The sequence below is a fragment of the Neomonachus schauinslandi genome, chromosome 1, assembly GCF_002201575.2.
Source record: "Neomonachus schauinslandi chromosome 1, ASM220157v2, whole genome shotgun sequence".
NCBI classification, from domain to species: Eukaryota; Metazoa; Chordata; class Mammalia; order Carnivora; family Phocidae; genus Neomonachus; species Neomonachus schauinslandi.
This window is the reverse complement of record NC_058403.1, coordinates 159,825,056-159,847,585: the sequence shown is the minus strand read 5'-3', so window position 1 is coordinate 159,847,585 and position 22,530 is coordinate 159,825,056. Positions and strand designations below refer to the sequence as shown.

Genomic DNA, 22,530 nt, shown 5'->3' with positions numbered 1-22,530 from the left:
GGCAAGCAGGGCACCCACCATGCACAACACAGAGGCGCCCTGGGCAGAGCACCGGCCAAGCAGGCCAATGAGTCAGGGCAAAGGGCAATGGACTAGGGGTCAAAAGGCTGGGCCTAGTTCCGGTTCCACTGGGTCACGTGGGCCAAGTACTGCCCCTTTGCACCTCGGATGTCCAGGGTCAAAAATAGAGCAAGGGCAGCTCTGGCAAGCAGGGACTACTGAATAAACACTTACTGAGAAGCTACCCTACTAGGTGCCAGGAGCTGGTCTAGGAACCAGGGGCAGGGAGGTGAGCCCCCAGGGGAGGTAAATATTTACAAGATAGGACCAGCATGCAGAAGACAACCAAGTGGGATGAGATGTAGGTGACAGGGATCCAGGAGCCAGTGAGGCCCCTCTGAGGAGGTAAGGTTTCACTGTGGGGGCAGGCCTGGCCCTGAGCAGCAATTTCTTTATTCTTCTCAGCAGCCTGGATGAAGGAAGGAGGCCCAGAGAAGGGAAGCCACTTGCCCAAAGCCACACAGCTAGGATCTGAGCCCAGGCAATGGGCTTCAGGGTCCGTGCTTTCAACCACACAGAAACTGAGGTCTGTGTGGCAAACAACTGGGGGAATGGTGTTCTCAGAGCAGGGAATGGTGTGTACCAAGAGGGCCACACTGGCCCTGGTAAAGGAACAGAGAGAAGGCCAGTGTGGGACGGAGAGCAAAGGGAAACAGGGCATGGGGTGACCTAGAGAGGAGGCCGGGTCTGGAGGCCAGGATTAAAAGCTGTATTTAGCCAGAGGCTGGTGGGAGCCCCTGGAGAGTTTCGTGCTCAGTGAGGACTCCACCGTGTGGCTCCAGCCCCTGACTTTTTCTGACTGTCTGGCCAACTTCTCCCTTCCACCCTGGAGGGGGATTCGAGGACCCATGCCAGGCTTTTCCCTGTAAGCTGTTGCTAATGGGGACTCTCCAGTGGGGGCCTGGGAACCCTGAGTCCTTATCCCGGGGACCCCAGAGCCACCCAGCCCCTTCGTCATGTGCTGAGCAAGTACCTGCAGGACTGGCTGAAGGAGGCTGCTGTTCTTTATAAAGAGGGATCAGCCAAGGATGGGTGGCGGGACCTCCTTCCCCGTGGCCAAGGGCCACACCACCAGTGCCACAGAGAAGAACATACCCTTGTGTACTGAGTCTGGACCCTCACCTCTGCATAGGTGAAGTCCATGGGTTTGGGAAGAACAGGGTCAGCCTCTGATCCTAACCTGGGGGAGTGGGTCAGGCACTTACTCACCTGGGGGAGTGGGCAGGAAAAGCCCCAACTGTCCCATGGTAACTGAGCACCTACTACCCTGCTGGCCCAGGGCCACTGCAGGGGGATTCAAAGTCACCTTCCTGCCCTCAAGGGGCTAATGTCCAGAGGCAGAGGGGAGGGGCTCGTTTTGTCAAAGTAGCCCCAAAATTATTCTACAAGTTCAGATGCATCTGGTCAAGGGCGAATGAGAGGAGCTTCAAGGAGCAGGCCCCCGACACCCTCCCGGCTGGGTCCCGCGGCCTGGCTGGGCCTGGACTCCAGGAGGACGCAAGAGTTCAGGAACAGTCCGGCCTCATGGATTCTGTCTGAGCCGGCTCAGCCCCCAAATGCCACTTAGGGAGATTTCCAGCATATGCCGTCACAACTAAAGCTTAGCTAAAGGAGGAAGTAGGGAGAGAGGGGAGGGCCGCCATGCTGTCTAAGGGGGGCCCTCAAGGGCCTGTATTGGTGCACAGGGCAGTGAGTCAGCAGGCAACGGTCTCCTGGCACTGAGTCACCAGCCACAGCCTGTCACTCTCCTCCTGTCGGCTTCCCCACCACCCCAGCCCTCAGCCTGGTTTGGCCGGAAGTGGGGGTGGGGTAGGGTCGACCATGGTCCCGAGGCAGGCTCTGTAGAACCCAGGATTATTTCTGGAGGTCACAAAAAAAGAGACCTATGAGAAAAAAGAAAAGCTCAGTTTCCATTTCCTCAGACTTCCCTTTGAAGCCACTCTCCTCTTACTGGTAGTGAAAAGCAAACAGGGCGGCCCCTCCCTAGCTCTATAGAAACTGGAGAGAGATAGGCCCTCAGTGACAAGGCCAGCTAAGGGCACGCCTGTGGCCCAACACCCACTCAGAGCCAGTCACCTCCAACTCTGTCACCAGGGCTCTGCCGGAAGTCACATCTCCATGGAAACAGCTAAAGCACTCTTCGCTAAACGGCCTGGGAAAGTCACCTCTCTCAGCCTCAGTATTACCATCTGTAAGATGGGCATAATCTCCCATCTACAGTGCGTGAAGCCTCCTCACTCATTAAATGTATGTAAACAAGGTCCCTGCTATGGTTCCTCTTTTAAACATGTCTCTACTCAATGAGGAAGGACCTTCTTCCTTCCTAGCTGCACCCATACCTCACCCTCACTTAGAAATTTAGCTCAAGGGTTGTTTGCCTGTGGAACAAAGCAGGTTGGGATTTAGCAAGACTTAGCGGTGATGATCAAATAGCAATGTCTGCTGCCGGCGCCCCCTTTCAGAGCAAAGGGGCTTGTTGCCTGGAATTTCCTCCATTTATCTGGAAGTCAAGTCTCAGGTGTCCTCCACCATCTGAAGCCCACCTGAGACCCCCCAGGGGCTACCAAACCACACACACCCCAGGCTTTCTCACGCCTCCATGCCTTGGCTCATTCTGTCCTCCTAGCCTGGCACACTGTTCCCCAAGTAATGCACAGGCAATCCTCAAGCGATCCCCTAGGACAATGGCCCTGAGGACTCCCCAGTGCCTTCCTTGGGCTCCGTGGGTCACACCACCTCTGTCCCCATGCTCAGCAGCCCATACTGTAATTGTGGGCCAGCTTCCTGACACCCAGTAGAAGGCCCAGCACTATCAATATTCGTCAAACAGAAGCTTTAGGGCTCACAACCCTGGAGACACTCAACATCGGGGTAAACGTGTGCCACCTCAGAGCTGCGAGGGCCCCTCGGCTCGGCACACAGAGCAAGGACAGCGGCGGACACTAGGACCGGGCGGGGCTGCCGACAGAGTAAGGGTGAGCCGGACATCCCCTCCGGACAGGGGCTGTGTCCCCCGGCAACTGAGCACAGTTCCCCGGAATGGTCAAAACTCTACAAAGCTTCGCCCTCTTTTGATAGATGAGCCCTAAACCTTCAGGAAATCACTTTTCATGAAACAACGTGTTCCCTGAGCATGTTCCAAAACGGACCTTGAAGTGAATGCTCCTTGGTCTCCTAAAGGTTTGCCAGGTACTGCTGCAGGCTCCTCGTGGATCCTGCACAAAAACTGCAAGGCACGAAGTGGGGGCCTTAGGGTATCGGCGCATGCAAATGCAAGCCCACTTTCTAGATGAGCAAACTGAGGCCCTGGACCCATACCAGATGAACAAGAGCCACCAGCCTCTTTCACAGCTGGGCCATCAGCACTGAAGGAACCTCGTTTCGGAGGGAAAAGCGAGGTCGGAGGGAGGTGATGGAGGGCAGGGATGCTCCCAGCACCCCTGACCCAGTGGGACACAGTGGGCGCCAGAGGCTGAAAGTAAAGCTCTTATTCCCAACCTGGCTGGACCCGTCGGGTTGGCAGATAGTGGTGCGGCAGCGGGGGCAACTCTCAGGCTACAAGATGATGCCTAATAGCAGCTACGGCTCAGCTAGATGAAAATTCAGCATTAAAATCCATACCGGGGGTGGGGCGGGCTCGAGGGAAGGAGGACGTTTCTACATTGTACAGACCATCTCCCAGGGCAACCCCCAGATGGCCTCCACCTCCCTTCACCTTCCACTGTAATTCCACCTGAGGCCCGGTCGTGTTCACCACGAGCACGGTGCCTCCATGCGGCCAGTCACCCATGCGGCGACACAAAACGAGGCCACCTCAAGCACTGGAAACTCCCTAGAGGCATGCCCCCTAGCCCAGCCAAGCTTGTTTCTAGCCCATCCCACTGCCCACCATGTCGCCTTCGGCTCAAGAACTAATGGTGGCTCCCAGCTGCTTGGAGAATCATCTCTCTAGTTCTTCACCTGGAATCCAAAGCTCATGGTACTTGACACTGTCGCTGGCCCCAGTCTCTGCCACCTTACCTCTCCTCCGGTCCTGCCCGAGTCTCGGGACCTCCTCGTTTTTTCCATCATTATCCCGTTCAATGCTGTGTTTTGTGGGTTCCCTTATGTTTAGGAGGATCCCACCCACCTTTAAGACCTGGCCCAGTGTCATCCGTCCAGAAAGCCCTTCCTGTCCACCCCATGTCCCCCCCTTCTCTCCTCCTATGGCCTGTGTCACCTCACCATTCACCAGGTGCGGGGCTCTTGCTCAGACTTCAACCCTGGACAGAGCTCAAAGTTCTCCTTGAGACAGCTCAGTTTCTTCATCTGTAAAGTGGTCTCCAAAATCTGTGATACCATTCCTTGCCGAAGTCTCTGGGCCAAGCCGGTGGATGACCACGGGCTGCCTGAGCATTGGCATTGCCTGGGACTCTGGCTGAAAATCCAGATGCCTGGACCCGCCCCAGACCTCCTGACTCTGAATCTTCAAGGTTATTAAACCAACCCCCCCCCCCCACCACCACCACCAAGTGACTCTTAGAATCAGGTGAGGTTAGGAAGAGTGGTGCTAATGAACTGGGAGAAGCTTGGTAACATGTAAAACAAAATCAGCCAGTCAAAGAGACTGTTACTGGCTGACGATAACGCACACGGGCATGCATAGTTGTGTGCACACACCGTCCGCGTGGGCCCACAGACGGTGCTCCTGCCAGACTGGGAGCAGGTGGGGGCTGGGCCCGGCTGGGGTTCATTTCGGCCAGCCCCAGTGAGTCTGGGGACGACCCCAGAACCATGTGCCCAGACTTGACAGTTTGCCAGAGGCTCCCCATTCCCTCTTGCCCACTGCTCCTTATAGTAGCCCACTTTACAGGTAAGAAAACCGAGGCTCAGAGAAGAAACAGGACTTGGCCAAAGCTACCCAGAGTGCAAGTGACAGAATCTGAACCCGGGACAAGGCAATACTCCCTCTATCCACTTGCTAAAGTTAAAAGGAGTTTGAGAAATCAAGGTTGGGGCTGGCAGGTGGATTACCTCGGGCTTCCGGGGCAGGGAGTTGAGTGGGGTATGTGATCCTGGGGGAACAAGCATCAGAGACCGCCCCACCCGGCCCGGGGGCAAAATCCAGCACAGCAGACCTCAGGCAGCATCTCCAAAGAGACACAAAGTACAGGGCATATCGCCTGGGACTTGGGGGTCCCCAGCTGTCACCCCTGCATAGGGGGGGCCACTTTTTCCCTAAAGTGGAGGCAGCGGGTGGAGCCTTCCCCAAAGGAGAAGCACCTGTCCCTAAAATGCCAACTCCCCAAACCCAAGGAACAATAGCAGGAAAGGACCCAGGAGGGCCGGGTGAGGCCCAGGTGAGGCCAGCTCTGCCAGTGACCACTGCTTGACCAAGGCAGCACCCGGCCTTCCCTGGGCTGGGGTTTCCACCAGCTGACCAGCAGACCCTAACAGCTCGCGAGTGCAGGATCCCAACCACCCCTCCCACACACAGGGGCACACAGGGGTACACACACGCACGCGCACACACACGTCTCTCTGCAAAGGCAACCTCTCCAACAGAAGAAAATACACACCATAAATAGGCCTGTCTGTACCTCAGTTTCCTCAAACACAGAATGACGACAGCAATAGTACCTACTTCTTAGGGTTGTTGCGAGATGAAATGAGCTAATAGGTACAGGCCACTTAGTACTCGAACAAAGCGTGAGCTATCAGGACGATGACCCTGAGACGGGCGACAGCCTGGAAAGAGGCTGGTGGCCCTGCTGGGCCTGTCCTGTGCACCAGACCTGCTGGGCACCTTCCATATCCCCTCACAGAGCCAGGACCAGGGTTCGAAAGCAGGTCAGCCAGTTCTGAGATGTGGGGCATCCCCCAGCACTCCTGCCTCCTCCCAGCTGCCCCTTCCCTTCTATCCAGCCTCCACTCCTCTTCCACAGTGGGTGGAACCAGGGGACCCTGGGGACCCTCCCAGGACACCTGCTGACTATGGGACGATGTAGGTCCTGGGGGCTGGAGGTTCCATGGGGATCTGAGCATGGATGTGGGCCCTCCTGTCACCTCCTCTACCTCGCCTTGGGGTAGGGTTGGGAGAACAGCTCAGGCAGCTGCCCCCAGCCGGGCAGCCAGACCAGGGCCTGCGGCTCCCCAGACCAGGTGTCAATGCCCCATGGGCGGCGGTGCCTGCCAAGCTGGGGGGGCGTAAGTTACAGGGCGCGGGGCCTGGCCTTGAGAGCCAAGCTTGTGCCACAGACACTGGGAAACGGGCTGCAGAGCGGCCCCGACAACCGTGGCGGAAGTGCAGACCAGCTACTCGGAGCAGACACCAAGCAGCCTCCCTCCCTCCTTGCGCAGCCGTGAAGAAAACCTTTGGGAGAAGAAGCCGCTTGGTGGTATCCCCCAGATTGGCTGCAGCTATAGAAATCAGATTCTGGGACCGCTCAACTCCCAGCAGCCTCAAAACCCCAAAGGTCCTAGCTGGAGGTTCCTGGGTGCCCGAGACCCCTCAACTGGCCATCAACGAATGACAGATCAGCCCCAGAACCCCAGGGCCCAGAGTTTAGAGATAAGCAGACTGAGGCTTAAAAAGAGGAGGGGGCTTTCCAGGAAGCCCCGAGACGGGCCCTGCTGTGGGACTTCAGGCAAACTACTGTGCCTGTTCCCTCATCCGTACACTGTGGCCGAGGACGGCACCAGCCCCTCAGGGCGCAGGGGTGATCACGTGAGCTGATGCAGATAAACCACCCAGTACTCAGCCAGGCGCAGCCTGGTCCTGCTAAGACGTCGCAGTGTGAGGGCGAACACGATTCATGTTGGAGCCACTCTCAGGGAACTGCCTGCTAGTAGGAAGGCAAGACAACAGCAGTTATGGTTAAGAAGTTTGCCAGCGCCAGGGTGGGCTACTCCAGTCTTCAGCCCCAATTTGTTCTGTGGACGTGTACTAGTTCAGGAAATTTGACACCGTCATGTCCCACTGGTGATCTGTGGTGGGAGGCTTGGGTGAATAGTTCTTGGCAAGGGGAGCCATGGCCCACTCCAAGCTGGACGCCCCTGGGAAAGACCTTGTTCCCACCAGGCCTCCGGCTGGACCACTCAGGTCAGAGCAATGAAGGGCTCCCACATTTGCCCTCTGCTCCCTCCCTCCTGAGTGGACTCCCTGGACACTGTTTCCTAGGTAACTGCAGCTGTTGGGGACCCCATAAGCTTGAATCACAGAAGGCTGCCCAGTAAGGTTCTGTAAGGGGACTGAGGCTCTGTGAGCAGATAGGGACACAGGTGGACATGCAAACATGACTTACCCCAGACACTGGGAAATTGGGTACATCAGAAGCCCTCGAGAGTATAAAAGATGCCCAGCACCTTGGCTACGGCCCTCAGAATAACCGCTCACGAGGTCACAATACCACTTCCAACACAGCTCAAGTGGCCAGAGACGGTGTACTCCAGAAAAACACCAGTGATTAGTATTGTCCCTTAGCAGAACTAAAGCCAGGGGACGTTCTTTGGTCATAGAATTTACTGTCTCTATATGTCATTGCCTGGGAGGCCCTGGGCTTTCACAGCTTAGTGCATTTTTGCAGGCCATTTCAGGCCCCAGAATGCACACCGCTGCTCTTCTCCATTCTCAAATGAGACCTCCTCCAGGAAGCCTTCCCTGACCATCCCGTCCATCTCCCAGCAGAACGAATTGCTCATTCCTCAGCTATAGTCCTAGTTTCTTCCTCCCACGGTCAGAGGATGCTCTGGGGCAGTGGGTGGGCCTCCTCCCTGGAGGCAGCAAATGAGGAGGACCCTGGTGTATCATCGTCATAGCAACCTTTTGTTCCAATTCCAACTGTTCTCACATCCTGGAAACAAAGATAGTTGCAGCTAACATTATGTGCCTGGCACTCTGTTGGGCATTTGATATAATTCTAGCTCGTAGTAATTTTTTAATCATGCTAAATATTTTTCTTATTGCATTTTAAATCACTTTTCACTGATTATGGCTGCTTGCTTTTCTCCTATAATCAGTCCAAAGGTAATGAGACTTTATGACTTTTTCAGAGACTCTCACAGAACAAAAAAACCCCACACTCTAAATGCCTTAAAAGTATGGAAAGTGCTCCAACTGCACAGCCAGTTCCAGAGAGGAATATCAGCTCCCTGGGTTGAGCGACTGTGTGTGCCCAGCTCAGTGCCGGTCACTTGGGTGCCGAATTTTTACCCGGTCCTTACCAACCATCCTATGAGATGAGCAATCTTACCCCATCTGAGTCTCAGAGGGGTTGAGTGACTTGACCGAAGTTGCACAGCCAGGAAGAGGCAGGGTTCCAGAATCCTGGGTCCCCAACCACCGGGCTCTGGGGCATCTTCTGGCTCTGGCCTTTGACGCCAGGAAGTCCCCCTCTTCGCTTGACACAGGAAGAGACTGAGGCCAGCAGTAGGTACAGGTGTCATTTTGCATGTTAACCAGCTGGGACTGGAATCCAGGTCTCTTGAGCAGGCCCGGATCGCAGGTCCTGGGCCAGCCTCAACTACACCACAGCAGGAACAGAGACCCCACCTCTGCAGAGGCTTTGTGCTACAGGCTCTACAAGGACCTTTCCATTTCATTATGTATACCTGCTGGGATTACTAAATGCTGGCCCCTCAGGCTAGAAGAACTGTTAACCCTTTCACTTCGGGCTACCTAGAGCAATTGCTCTAGGCGGTTAATAAGGAATTGGTGAAGGGAAGGGACTGAGCCCTGGGCGCATCCCCGCCCCCACCTCCTCTGAGCTCGCTCTCACCCTGACCCTCCCGCACTGTCCCATCCTCTACAGCAGCCGGGGACTTAATCAGCTTATTCACCCTTTAGATAGCCTGGCCGATCAGAAAAAGTCTCCTTTTACTCCTTGGGGACAAGGATACCTGGGATTTAGGCCACAACTATAAATAGTCAAGAAATCCGTCCTTTTAGATGGACTCATCTATTGATTTGGTCAGTTGGTTCCCACTGACCCCCAGATGGTGGAATTCTACGTAATTCCTCCCCAGTATTGTCCGTGGAGAGGAGTGGCCCTCCTGGCCTCTCCAGCTTTGTTCTCTGAATTCCCCGATGGGCACCACCCCCTGCGAGACCCTGTTCCCCAAATCCCCTCTGCCGGGTTCCACTTTGGCCTCTGCTGCGTCACCTTAAAAGGTTTTGGTTGGAAGCTGACTCTGTCACTTGTCTGCTGCTGCAAGCAGTGCCCTCAGGAATGTCACTTCCCCCTTGGGGCCTCAGCTGCATCTGTAAAATGGGCCATCCCGAATTCCACAAGGGAAGGCAGGGGTAAGTGCTTCAATACATGAGTGGATTTGCTCTCAGGAGAAATGCCCGGGCGGTTCATTTCATGCAGTTAATCAACAACAACACTGACTGGGGGCAGAAACAAGCAGCCAGAGCTCTTCTGTCCCCCAGGGCAAACAGCAGATAAACAGTTCCTCCATCCGGTGTTCTGTGACACACAAACGGCCGGGGCTGCCGGCACTGCCACCCCCTCCCAAGGCATTTCGCCTGCTCCCCAAACCACGTGAGTCATCAAAACTAGGTGAGACACCTCGGTAGAGTGGGTTTCCTCCCGGGACCTCTGGCATTGCCTGCAATGCTCCTGCAAGCCTGTTTGGGTGAGGGCCCGGCTGGACTGTTCTTCCCAAACAGAAACCAGTTGTCCAAACAACTAAACAAGTCACCACCACCTTTAAGGGGGCACCTGGCAGCATTAACTAAGGACTTCAGGTTCCAGTCTGGCTCCCCAAAGTGAATCAAGACCCCAGCACTCAGCAGGGCATTCGGGGTCACCAGCCAAGACCTCCCTTCCAGCTCCTCTCCTGGCCCCCGTACCCCAGAGCGAGACAGGGCAGCCCAGCCATGCCGCTGACGGCATCGGGAACTCTCTGCTTTCCCTTTTCAGGGTCGCTTCCCTCTACCAGTAAATGCCCTTCCTGGTTTGTGTCTGTCTGCCTGGCCTGCTTTTGTCTTTCAAGGCCTCTGGGAAAGTTTTGTGAACTTTGTGTGCCCAAAGCATCTTCAAGAGACCCCACTGATGATGCACAGCCGACTTGTCTTTGGGCTGGCCCGGCTGTTCCAGGCGGGACAGAGAGAGGCTCAACTCTGGGTTCCCAGGGCATGGTCGGGGCCTGGGCCACAGGAAAAGTCCATTAAGTCTCTGATGATTGCATGAACAGACTTTCAATTCTCGGTTTTCAGATGCTTACAGGTTTTCCCCAAACTTCCCCAGATATCAAAGTTTCTCGCCTGGGCCTTCCCCCACTCAGCAGGGCTGGAAGGGGTTTGAAAATATATACACTCCTCAAATGAACCATAAAGGCCAAAGGGAAAACAAAAGGTCTGCACCCCATGACCTTTCAGAGTTGGGAGCTACTGTATCTATGAGAAGGTGGATGTGAACACAATCTGTTGCGGTCATCACTCCACCACATTACAACAAACCATCACACTGCATGCCTTAAGCTCACACAGTGATGTATGCCTTTCGTTTCTCAATAAGACAGGGGCGAAAAGCTCACACTAAATTGTAATGTAATTCATATGTTCACCTACGTCTCACTCACTAGATTGTACGTTTCTAAAAAATTGACACTGTGTCTTTTATGTTTGTATCACTAGCACCTGTCATCATGTTTATGAATATGAAATAAAATTAATTTCTTTAAAGAGCTGGGGGTGGTCCCTTCCCCCCAGAAGCACGCAGCAGGCTCAGCCCTCAGCCATGAAGCTTTGAGGCCTGGCCACATGGGGATCAGCTGACCCAGACAAGGCCAGAGATGTGGATGGGAATCAGTACCTCGAAGCAGCCCCTGTCCCCAGGGGCCTTCCAGAGCTGCGGCTTTTCTAGATTGTTTCTTTTAGGAGGAAGAGTTTACTCCATGTCTGGACTTTTTAATGTGACTAAATCATCCCTGAGAGCACTTTAATACAGCCATTATTAATAAAACACATTAATAAGAAATATACCAAACTGCTCTCTCTTACTTGCTTAAGCCAGTTAGCCTGGTGGGCATCACGGGCCTCCCTTTACAAATGGGGCCACTGGAGCCCAGGCAGGAGATGGCACTGGCCGGCAGTCACACGGCCAGGAAGCAGCAGAGACTCTTCTCTCAACAGCACCAGGACAGAAAAGGTGGTTAGGGGAGGAGCGGAGACCATATGTCTTACGGTGATGTGTGACCTTGGGCAAGTCAATGCCCTTCTCTGAGCCTCAGAACGCTCCTCGTGAGGAAGGATGGAGAGGAGGGTGGAAGCAGACAGGCTCGTGTTCCCAGATTCTTCCCTCCTCTACCCTGAGACAAGCCCTGGCCTCCTGGTCAAACACACTGACTGCATGCATTTGCGGCGGTGGGGGGTGGGCGGGCAGGCTCCACTTTGCAACCGAACAATGGTTTGTGTGCTCAGTTATGTCGTCTCTCCCTTCCTGCCTCGTTCTTCACTCTATCCCCACTGCCCAGCACTGTGCCCGGTATACAGCAGGTGTTCCACAAGTACTCAGCACGTGAGTGAATGGACACGTGAATGCTGAGAACATGCGCCAATTCATTCAGTGTGAGCTCCTTACAGGACAGGGGATCTGGAGGGAATAATCCAGAGGAGCAGCAGGGCCCCACTGGGCAGTCCCCCATGGAAGGGGGGCAGGGCGGGGAGCCTGGGCCCAGAAGCGCACCAGTCCTGTCTCCTGGTCTGTGTGGCCGCGGCAGTATCGCGGGGCACCTCCCTGAGTCCGGCTTCTTCACCCATGAGGCAGAGAACATCAGAACTTTGTCACAGGACCGTCTCATGGCGGGGATGAGGATATGACCATCAAGTTCTCGGGCGTCATAGGTGCTCAGTAAGCATCTCCAGGTCAAAATCAGACCTCGTATTAAGTCAACTAGGCTGACCCTTCTGGTTGCCTGGAGGAGGACATAGATGCCCAAGGTGGCAACACCTCAGGGACTCACAGCAAGGAGGGCCAGGGCTGGGACAAGCGCTGCGGCAACTGGTTCGCGGGGACATCTGTGACCTCAAGCAGCGGTACGACCCGGCCTGCGGGCACGACCTCCCGGGGCAACTGGATAAATGAGCTTGCGGAGGTAAGCTTGTCGGATGTACTCATACTGCGAAGGACATACTTAACTAAAAACATGACTCAGTTTATCTAATTTAACTGGACGCCCTGTGTTTCATCTAGCAACCTTATTCAGAGTGTCTAGAGGGATCCCTGTTACACACACACACACACACACACACACACACACACACCGCATCCCGCACAAAATATGACACCCAGGACATAAGAAGCATCAAAGACTCTGGGCTCCTGGTCTGAAAACTTCGACCTGAGTACAAATTAAAGATCCTGAGACTTCGGGGTCACGCTCTCCCACAGGCATGCTCCGTTGTTTCTTCCCACTCAGAGGAAGCTGCTTTGCCTGGTACCTGCACAGACCTTTTGGGGTCCTCTCAGCTCCTCCCTGTTTCCACAGTTTTTGCAGAGCAGGTGTCTACTCCCAAGGACTTTCCGTAGTCCTCACCTCATCGAGGCCCCCAATGCCGCTTCCACCCATCCTGCTCCCGAAAGACATTGCTAATCGATCGTGGCATCCTTCCCACAGATCAGGAGCCAGCCTTAGAGTCCTTATCAAAACATGGTCTCTCTCTCTGGGCCTCTGTAACTTAATGGACAAGAGAAAGCTCTCATGTCAGGGGCGGGGGGGGGGGGGGGGGGGGGGGGGGCCCGGGAGGAAGGGGGGGGGGGGAACGGGGGGGGGGGCAGGCAGGATGCCCAGAGAAGACTAGGAAGGAATCAGACAGAAGGTCAGAGCACCACTTGACTTGAAAACATAAATGAGAACCATGTCCCCCTCACTGTGGCAGGAGGGAGGGAGGGAGCCATGGGCCCTTCACAACCTGGCAGTCCTGACGGGACCCTCAGAGCAAGAGTTCAGGGGTGATGACAGGAACAAGGATGGGGGAATTTGGGGGTGAGAGAAGCCCTGTGCAAGGTAATGCAGGAACCGACTCAGGCTGGGGATGAGGGGCAGAGGAACCAGTGACTCAAAACTGCCTCCTGCTACTTAAGGATGAAGGCCAAAGGTTTAGGGGTGAGAATCCATTATGGGAAGCCGAGGTGTCCAAGTATATAGCCCCACAGAGGGTGTGCGGGCCACCAGGCTGCCAAGCACACAATAGACCCTGCGAGGCATGTGCACTATGTCTGCTTTATAGAGAACACCCAGCCCTGAGAGGGAGATCATCACAGCAGGCACTGGCTCCTAAATGGCAGAGCTGATATTCAAGTCCAAAGCTGTCACCCCAGGAGCTCCTCTGGGGAGATGATTCCAGACCCTTGTTGTTACGCATGAGGAAAATGAGGGCCCAGAGAAGGGAAATGACTTGCCCAAGGTGCCCCAGCAAGTTGGTGGGGAAGTGGGTAGATAAAGGTGGTGCCGTGGGGGACCCTTTGAGCAGATGGATCTGAATACTGACCCAGGGCACCCTCCTTCAGGGGTGCCCCAGGGAGCCAACCCCTCCAAACCCAGAGGTATCTCTAGCCTTAGGATCCAAGAGCCTCCTGCTTTGGGGAGCGTGGGCTTCTGGACTTACAATCTGCTGGCTGAGAACAGACTAACAGATGGGAATACCTCCTCTAAACCCTTCTCAGGTTTCACCTCAGCAGGCAGCTCTTTGAAATGCCCTGCCAGTTTCTGAAAACAACAACAACAACAACAACAAACTGCGATATTGTGACTTATAATCAATATAAATATATATTTGGTCTTAAGTGATGAGAGGGGTGGCTGGGTAGCTCAGTTAGTCAAGCGTCTGCCTTGGGCTCAGGTCCTGATCCTGGAGTCTTGGGATGGAGCCCGGGTCAGCTCCCTGCTCCAAGCGGGGCCTGCTTCTCCCTCTCCCCTCCCCCCCCCATGCTCACTCTCTCCTGTGCCGTCTCTCTCTCTCTCAAAAAAAAAAAAAAAATTTCCTAAGTGATGAGAGTGAGAAAGGTGTCTTTTGTTATGTTAACGAGTGACTTTTAGAAGGCACCTAAGGCTAGGGGCTGGTTGCTAGGAGAAGCAACTGTGTGATTAGAAGGTTGGAACTTGCAGTCCCACCCCCTGACCTCCAGGGAAAGGAGGGGGGCTGGAGATGGAGTTCAATCACCAAAGGCCAATGATTTAATCAATGGTGCTTAAAGTAATGAAGCCTCCATAAAAATTTAAATGAGAGCTTCCAGACTGGTGAACACATGGAGATTGGGGGAGAGTGGCACCTGGGGAGGAGGATATGGAAGCTCCTCGCCCCTTCCCCATCCCTTGCCCTGTGCATCTCTTCCATGTGGCTGTTCCTGAGTTACGGCCTTTACTAACAGACCACTAATCTAGTCAATAAAATGTTTCTCTGAGTTCTGTGAGCTGCTCTAGCAAATTAATCAAACCCAAGGAGGAGGACATGGGAACCTCTGATTTCTAGCCAGTCCGCCAAAGCACAGGGGATGATCTGACGCGTACAACAGGCGTCAGAAGTGAGGTGGGAGTAGGGGGTCGGCCTTGGAGGGCTGAATCATTAACCTGCAGATCCAGGGAAATAGTGTCAGGAGTGAGTTACAAGGTAGGACATCCAGCTAGCGCTGGAGAATCGCTTGGTGGTGTCGGGGGGTGGGAGGCACCCCACACATTAGAATTGTAACCTCTCTCCTTGAAAAAACCCGTCTGCCCACTGTTGGGGCTAGGCAAGACAGGAAAATAAACCAAGGAATCTTCTCTCCACCAAAGGCCCAAGCTTTCCCACCACAGGTGAGGCCAGAAGAGGCGGTTGCCCTGGTCATCCAGAGGCCCCAGCTTCCAGCAGCTGCGGCGTGGAACAGACGACTAGCCGAAGGCATGGGCTAAAGCCCAGGTTCCCTGTGCTGACACATGGCTGACCTCGGCTTGGCCGCTGCCCTCTTGAGCCTCAAATTTCTCACCTGTTACACAGGGACATTAATAACTGCGCTATAAAATAACGCAAGTATTACAGATGGAAAACCTCTCTGAGAACTGCGAAGGGCTGCACGTGCTATTATTGTCTGTATGTTCAGACTACCGTGATAGAGGTGTTAAAAGAAATCCTAACCGCCCCAGTAAGAAAAGCAATCACAACCAGCACGTACTGGGTAGGGGCTGTGTGCCAGCCACTGTGCGAAGAACTTTCGTAGTTCTTCTTCCCTGATCGTCCAACCAGAGAGGAGAGAGTCTACATCATATCTATTTTGACAGAGAACCCAAGGGCCCAGAGAGGTTACGTGACCTGCCCTGGGTCACACAGCAAAGTAGAGGCCAAATGCCATTGACCCCTGGACTCACTGGACAGCTGAGCTGAGGTCTTAACCACACCTCTCCTCTCTCTAAAGGGTAGATGTATCAACCTCCAAGTCTGGTTCGGCACTCATAACACATCTTGTTTACGGACTTTTTATTTTCTTCCCCAAAAGAGGAAGGCTGGCAGACCGGCTGCTGCTTCTCTGGGATGGGTTGTTTTAAATCCACTGCTCCCCAAGCCCTGAAGGCAGGGGCTCCCCAAGGAAGTGGCTGGCTTCACTCCCTCTTGAGGCCCGCGGGCTGTCACTGGTGATCCTCAGAGGCTTCAGTTAGGGCAATTCCTGAGGGTCAGTGATTTGGCAGCAGGTGCCCCGCACCTTAAAAATGCACACCCCCGGGTGCCTGGGTGGCTCAGTTGGTTAAGCGACTGCCTCCGGCTCAGGTCATGATCCTGGAGTCCCAGGATCGAGTCCCACATCGGGTTCCCTGCTCAGCAGGGAGTCTGCTTCTCCCTCTGACCCTCCACTCTCTCATGTGCTCTCTCTCTCTCTCTCAAATAAAAAATAAAAAAAAAAATGCACACCCCCTTTAGGCTAGCAATTCCAATTTTCTGGACCAGACCAATGTGTAAAGATGCCCACTCAGGGATGTTCACTGCATTTGGTTTTGCAAGATGAAAAAGTTCTGGAGATCGGTTGCAGGACAACGTGAATACACTTAACACTCCTATACTATAGACCTAAAAATGGTCGAGATGTTTAATTTTATGTTATGTATATTTTACAATTAAAAATAGAAAGAAAAAAAAAAGATGTTCACAGCAGAGTGATTTACATGAAAGAGAAACTACCAATGGTCAATCTCTCATTGCTAGAGGATTAATTAAATAAATGATGGTTTACCCAAACAAATCAAAACTAGTAAGAAGGGAAGGGCGGGGGGGGGGGAGGGTGGTCAGCAAACTTCGACCCCTGGACCAAATCTAGCGGTTGTTTTTTTTTTTTTTAATGTTTTTTCTTAAAAGACTTATTTATTTATTTGAGAGAGTGAGAATGAGAGAGAGTACATGAGAGGGGGGAGGGTCAGAGGGAGAAGCAGGCTTCTCGCTGAGCAGGGAGCCCGATGCGGGACTCGATCCCGGGACTCCAGGATCATGACCTGAGCCGAAGGCAGTTGCTTAACCAACTGAGCCACCCAGGCGCCCTAGCGGTTGTTTTTGTAAATGAAGTTTTAATGGCATAAAACGACACCCACTCATTTGCATTCTGTGCTACAACAGCAGAGATGAGACCATATGAGATCAGTGGAGGCAAACCCACAGGCCCCTAAGCCCAAAATACATCCTATCCAGCCCTTTAAAAAACTCTGCTGACCCTGACTTAGAAGACCGAAGACCCAGAAAAATGCTAAGAAATATGTTGGGGGGTGGAGACAGGAAGTTGGCTCCCCAGGGTCGCCATAGTGTGAGTTCAACTTTAAAAAGCAAAATGTAAATAATGTATATTTACCCACGTGTTTATAAATGCACTGTTAGATGGTTCTGTCTGCATGGCGGGAACAGGATGAATTTTATTGTCTTCTCTTGACTTTTCTGTGCTCTCCAAATTTTCTGTATTAAAAATACATTACTTCCCAACACTAGAAGAAATGATAATCCTGTGGCCCAACAGAAGCTTTACCTAATGCTACAGTGACAATCACATGTTGCAGTATAAGTGTATCAAATCCAAATGTTTTAACACCTTAAACTCACAGAATGTTGTAGGTCAAATATATCTCATTTTTAAAAAATGTATCACTTTTATTATCAGGTCAGACAAACAGTAAATACCATTTTCTCACTGACTTGGCCCCTCCAGGGAGCGAGTGAGGGGGGTGAGGCTCTCCCTGGATGGGTCACAAGTCCATTGTATGAACACCCCCTCCCCTGCGGGAGTTTACAACCTGGAGGGGTCCGGGAGGGGGTGGGGGAGGGGGTGGGGGAGAAGGCCCGGTGGGAATTCTTATAACAAGCCCAGAGAGGTGCCCCTCTAGCTAAAATGACCACAGACACCCAAAAGGGTGGATCTGATTTTCAGCTGAGGCGAGTGAGGGGGTTGCTCTAGGGGATCTCGCCAGGGAGGTGAAATTAGAACATGTACCGGGGGTGCTGGGTCCTGATTTTGTTAGGCCTGTTGAGTGCTTCAAAACTCCACCATGACGACAAAGGGACCGTTACCCCCGATACCATACTCGCTTTCAAAGCTTCCTGGGTGCCCTTGCTGCTCCATCTTACAGGTGGGAAAGCTGAGGCTCGGAGGAGTTCAAGGACTCTCCCCTCCAGGTTATACAGCCGGCATAGGATGGAGACAGGATTTGAATCCAGGACTGTCTGACTCTCCAGCTTCACAGACTCTCCACGATGTGGGTTTTACCCCTGTCAGGAATCAGTTTTTCGGCCAGTTCCTTAATAACTCAGAGTCCGCTGAACAACGGACAAACCATGAACATCTCAGCCACCTCCCAGCTGTGCACGCCCTGTCAAGGGCTAGAGTGAGTGATTACCGTCCCTGTTCTCAGAGGGGAACCTGGAGGTTTCAGTGAGGAGGGCCACACACCTGCACGCCTGGTAGTGCTCCAGCTTCAGAGGGGACAGCTTCTGTTCCCTAAAGATGACCCCCTCCCAGTCTTGCTGCCTGCCATATAGATGGCCAGGGAGCCCTTTCAGAAAGCATAAGCCAAAAGGGCCACGTGGAGGAAGCATCATACGGGCCTGAGAGCAAACCCACTTCTCAGCCTCCAGGGCATCCTCTGTGAAATGGGCTCCCACCAAGTGTGGATGGATCAGCAAGCCTCGGAGGAGAGAACAGCAGCTGGTTTCTATCTGTGTATTGTCTCTAAAGCCACCAGCCCAGATGGGGGCTGGGAGCCTTGCACAAGACTCTTTATCTGGAAGCAGAACTCAGACTCCAGCTTTGCAGCAGCAGGCACCTGGCTGCCTGGGCTGCCCCAGGCTACTCATTAACGAGCGCAAGGCCTTGGGAATGGGCCTGCCTAGGAGTCTGCTCCCAGCCTGGGGGGAGGGAAGAGCAGTGCTGGATGGTGTGGGTGACAGGGTCAGAAAGTAGGTGGGGTTCAAATCCTTCCTTGCAGTGTAACCCCGGGGAGAGTCAATTCACCTCTCTGCGCCTCAGTTTCCCCATCTGTACAATGGAGATAATATCAGTGTCTAACTCCTAGGGCTACTTTGAGGACTGCATGAGTCTGTAAAGTACCTAGCAGTACCTGATACACCGTAAGTGCTCAATGAATGTACCTGTAATTTTTACAGAAAGAACAGCAGAGCCCACATCCTAAGACTGTTGTGGGCTAAAATGCACCACTATACATTAAACCTCTCCGTGCCGAATCGAGCATGCTAGTAAAGAGTTTAATAAGTGCTCGTGATTATTCTTACTGACATTTGTGACCAGTATGGCAACGACTCTGGAGGCTGACATGGACTAGAACAACTCTATGCCCACTCAGCCAGGGAAGTGTCCTGAGCCACCAGGGATACGCCTGCCTAATGTCAGAGCATAAAGAACCGGAGGTCTCCATGGGGTCACAGGGGCCTCGGGGGGGCGGGGCTTGATCACAGGGATGGGGTCAGGTCCACCATGGGTAGCAGTGGGCCAGGGTCTTCAGGGCCTTTCTCCTAGTCCTGGCTTCCTAGGTGACCCCGAATCAACAAAACTCCAAGTCCTTGGTCAGGGCACTACCTTCCCTCCTGGGAGAAATTTCTGCCTAAGAAGCCAGGATTTTCACATTCCAGAACAAAGTCTACTAGTGGGTCATGAAATCAACTCAAAGGGTCAGGACTATCACTTTTATAAAAGAAAACAGAATAGAGCAGAGCCCTAAAGATGCTGAAGACGTGAGTTATCATTTTGCGAGACGGGTTTCACTTTCAAGCGTGTCTGGATATGTGAGCACAGGTGGCATCCTGTCGTAAAATCTATTTCTTACCGAATGTCATAACAAAAAGACTTTCAAAACCCCAATAGTAAGGATGTTTTAGATCAAGGTGAAGAAGTCATCTGCAGAAAAGTCAGGTTCCTACCCCATGAAACCCCTTTTAAAAACACTGTGATCCTGAACTGGGGGGAAAAAAAAGCTTCTGTAAATATGAGACAGTCAGCAAAATGTCATTAAGGTCTGTAGATGAGATAAGAGAATTGTGTCAACGTTAAACGTCCTGGGGTTGATAATTGCGTGTGCTTATATAAGAGAATGAATGGCATTGCTCTTACGAAATACATAGGAAGGATTAGGAGGAGTAAAGGGGCATCATGCCTGTAATTTACTCCCTGATGAGTCAGCAAAAAAAAAAAAAAAGTTTTAATGTGACTATTTTTATAGCATATAGAGAGAGATGAAGCAAATGTAACAAATGTTAACAATGGGAAAATCTCAGTGAAAGGTATACAGGAGTTCACTGTATTCTCCTTTCCACTTTTCTGAAAGTTTTCAATTTTTTAGAAAGAAAAAGTTTAGGGGTGCCTGGGTGGCTCAGTCGGTTGAACGACCAACTCTGGGTTTTGGCTGGGTTGATGATTTCATGGGTGGTGGGATCAGCCGGGAGGGGCTCTGCGCTAAGCAGGGAGTCTGCTTAAAGATTCTCTCCCTCTGCCCCTCCCCTCACGCAGGCACTCACGCTCTCTCTCTCTCAAATGAACAAATCCTTAAAAAAAGACCCAAAAACTAAAAAATAAAGAGTTTAATAAAGAGACAATTGGGACAGTAGCCCCAAGTCCTGATGGGAGCATCCTATCTGTGCTGGGAACCAAGCATCTCACCCTTTTACATGTGTCTGAGCCCAATCCTCAGAACTAACTCAACGAGGCCCCATCACTGCTCGGTGGCAGAGCCAGCATGGGGTCCAGGCCAGACTCGAAAATCAGTGCTCAGCATTTGTGAGGCTGTCTCCCCGGCACAGGCAGGTGGACGGGGCCGACCCGGGCCATGAAGCCACCACCCCGAAGTGACATGTGGATGAGGCCCCGGAGCCCTGAGGGTTCTGCTTCCTCCTCCTCAAGCCTGGAGGAGACCCTGAGAGCCCAAGGACCGCACATCGGGGAGACGCCAACACCACTGAGAGGACGAATGCCACTTACGTTTTGGAGGCTCCTCAGCAAGGGCTGTTGTTCTGGACCTAATACAACGAGAGGAAGCAAAGAAGGAAAGAGAAGATCTGGTCAGATTGTGACTATACGCAGGACTCGGAGTCTTCTTGCACGTGTGACTGTCCACCTCACGCACGCTGGGAGGGGCCAAGTCAACAGCGGGCTGCCCAGGCAGCCGTGCACACACGCAGACACACACAGACCCACGTGTTCACACACACACACACACACACACACAGGCTCCCCCCAGCTGCAACCGTAAGCCACTGCCCGGCCCCAGAGGCCTGCACCAGAGCAGCCTAGGCATGGGCCCAAGTCTATGGAAGACTATTCCCTGTGAGCTCAGGGACACACCACGGCTAGACGGAGGGGCTGAGGGAGGCCCTGGGGGCCCCAGACTCTTGGAGAAGATGATAACTCATCGACTGGTTAAAGGCTCCAAGAATCACCGTACCAAGGGAATCTGTTGAACTTTGCTGAGTCAAGCAGTCCCCAAATGTGAATGACCCCTGAAGCCTTGTTTTTTTTGTTAGTTTTTTTTTTGTTTTTTAATAGAACACCTCCTGTTCTCTGGCACTCAGTTTGGGGAAAAAATGCAAGTTGGGGTAGATCACCGCTGTCTCTCATCCACCAGCAGAGCTGTGCTGGAAGGCTCCCCTGGTTTCCTAGAATATGAAAATGCAGAAAACCAGGAAATGGCTCCTTATCAACCAGGATCACACATTTCAATGAACAGGTAAATGGATTAGCAGAGCAGGGAAGGGGGTAATGGTGGGAGGGCAGAAAGAGGCCTGCAGGGCGGACAAGTCTTTCCTCAATGTACCTGAGGCCCTGCCCTTGGAGCCCCTTCCTCAGACTCAGAAACATGGCCCCAGCAGTCTGCAGAGCTCCCTGTCCCCCAAATCAGACAACCTCATTGCTATGGCAGCGCCCCCACATTCAATGGGCTAACCTAGGTGCCCAACGGTCAAGGCACTGTGGGGTAGGAATATTCAGTCAGTAATTTGTTAAGGGGCGCCTGGCTGGCTGTCAGTAGAGCATGCGACCGTTGGTCTCAGGGCTGTAAGTTCAAGTCCCACGTTGGGGGGAGAGATTACTTACGAATAAAATATATATACAATATATATATTTTTAAAAATTTCTTGAGCACCTACTATGTGCCAGGCACTGTTTTAGGTCCTGGGAACCCGGCAATGAACAACACAGCCGAGGTGCTTGCTCTCATGGAGCCCAGAACCCCATGGTAAAGGCCAACATGCGACATGGACGCCACGGAGGCTTTGTTTTCTGGGTGGACACGTGGCGCTGTGAAGGCGGGGGTGGGTTAGTAATGCCTGCAACGGGCGTGGGTGCCAGGGTAACGTGTAACTTGCTATCCTGGACTATACCAAGGGAAGAGGGACAAAGGGAAAGATGAAGGTAGCATGTTTAATGCACATTTATAGGCATAATGGTAAAGCAACCAGGAAAAGGAGCATAATTCTATCTGGCGTGAGACCTTAGCAGTTGCCTGAGGGCAACCCAGCTCCAAGAGGAGGATAAGAATGGCACTAAGTCCCCGTGGGTATAGCCTGCTGGCACCCATGCCCCTTCTTCTGGGGACAGCCTCACATCCATTCCACCTGGACACCCATGCACATCCACTCTCAGCCCACGGGGTTCTGGGTGGGCATGTGAGCCAGGCCTAGCCAATCAGAGGGGCTGTGACAGTTGGCTCAAGGACAAGCACCTGACCAAGCCTGGACAATGAGAGTGATGACAAGGGCTCGTGCTAAGAATATTGGGAAAAAAGAAGGCTCTTTCTAGACTGAGATGGCTATGCTGGGAGGGGATGCATCCTATGCAGCTGAGAGTAACCAACACAGGAGCCCAGAAATGGACAGAAAGAAACAATCCTGATGACATATCTCAGCACCTGGATCCAGCCATGCCTGAAGTATGACCCTGGGGCTTTTCAGTTAAGAGTCAGTAAATGTTCTTTCTTTTCTTTTCTCTTTCTTTCTTTCTTTCTTTCTTTCTTTCTTTCTTTCTTTCTTTCTTTCTT

The 22,530-nt window shown here is 52.9% G+C and overlaps 1 protein-coding gene across 2 annotated transcripts in view; it reads right to left on the bottom strand.

Moving 5' to 3' along the window:
• The window catches only part of SLC6A6 (solute carrier family 6 member 6), a 79,859-nt gene that overhangs the window by 47,042 nt on the left and 10,287 nt on the right, over nucleotides 1–22,530 (bottom strand). Inside the window, exon 2 of one of the 2 annotated variants that reach the window (XM_021695124.1) lies at nucleotides 20,478–20,515. The exons of the other annotated variant lie outside the window; for it this stretch is intronic. The gene's annotated coding sequence lies outside the window, so the exon portion shown is untranslated. The remainder of the gene's footprint in view (nucleotides 1–20,477; nucleotides 20,516–22,530) is intronic. 2 annotated transcript variants of the gene reach the window in all.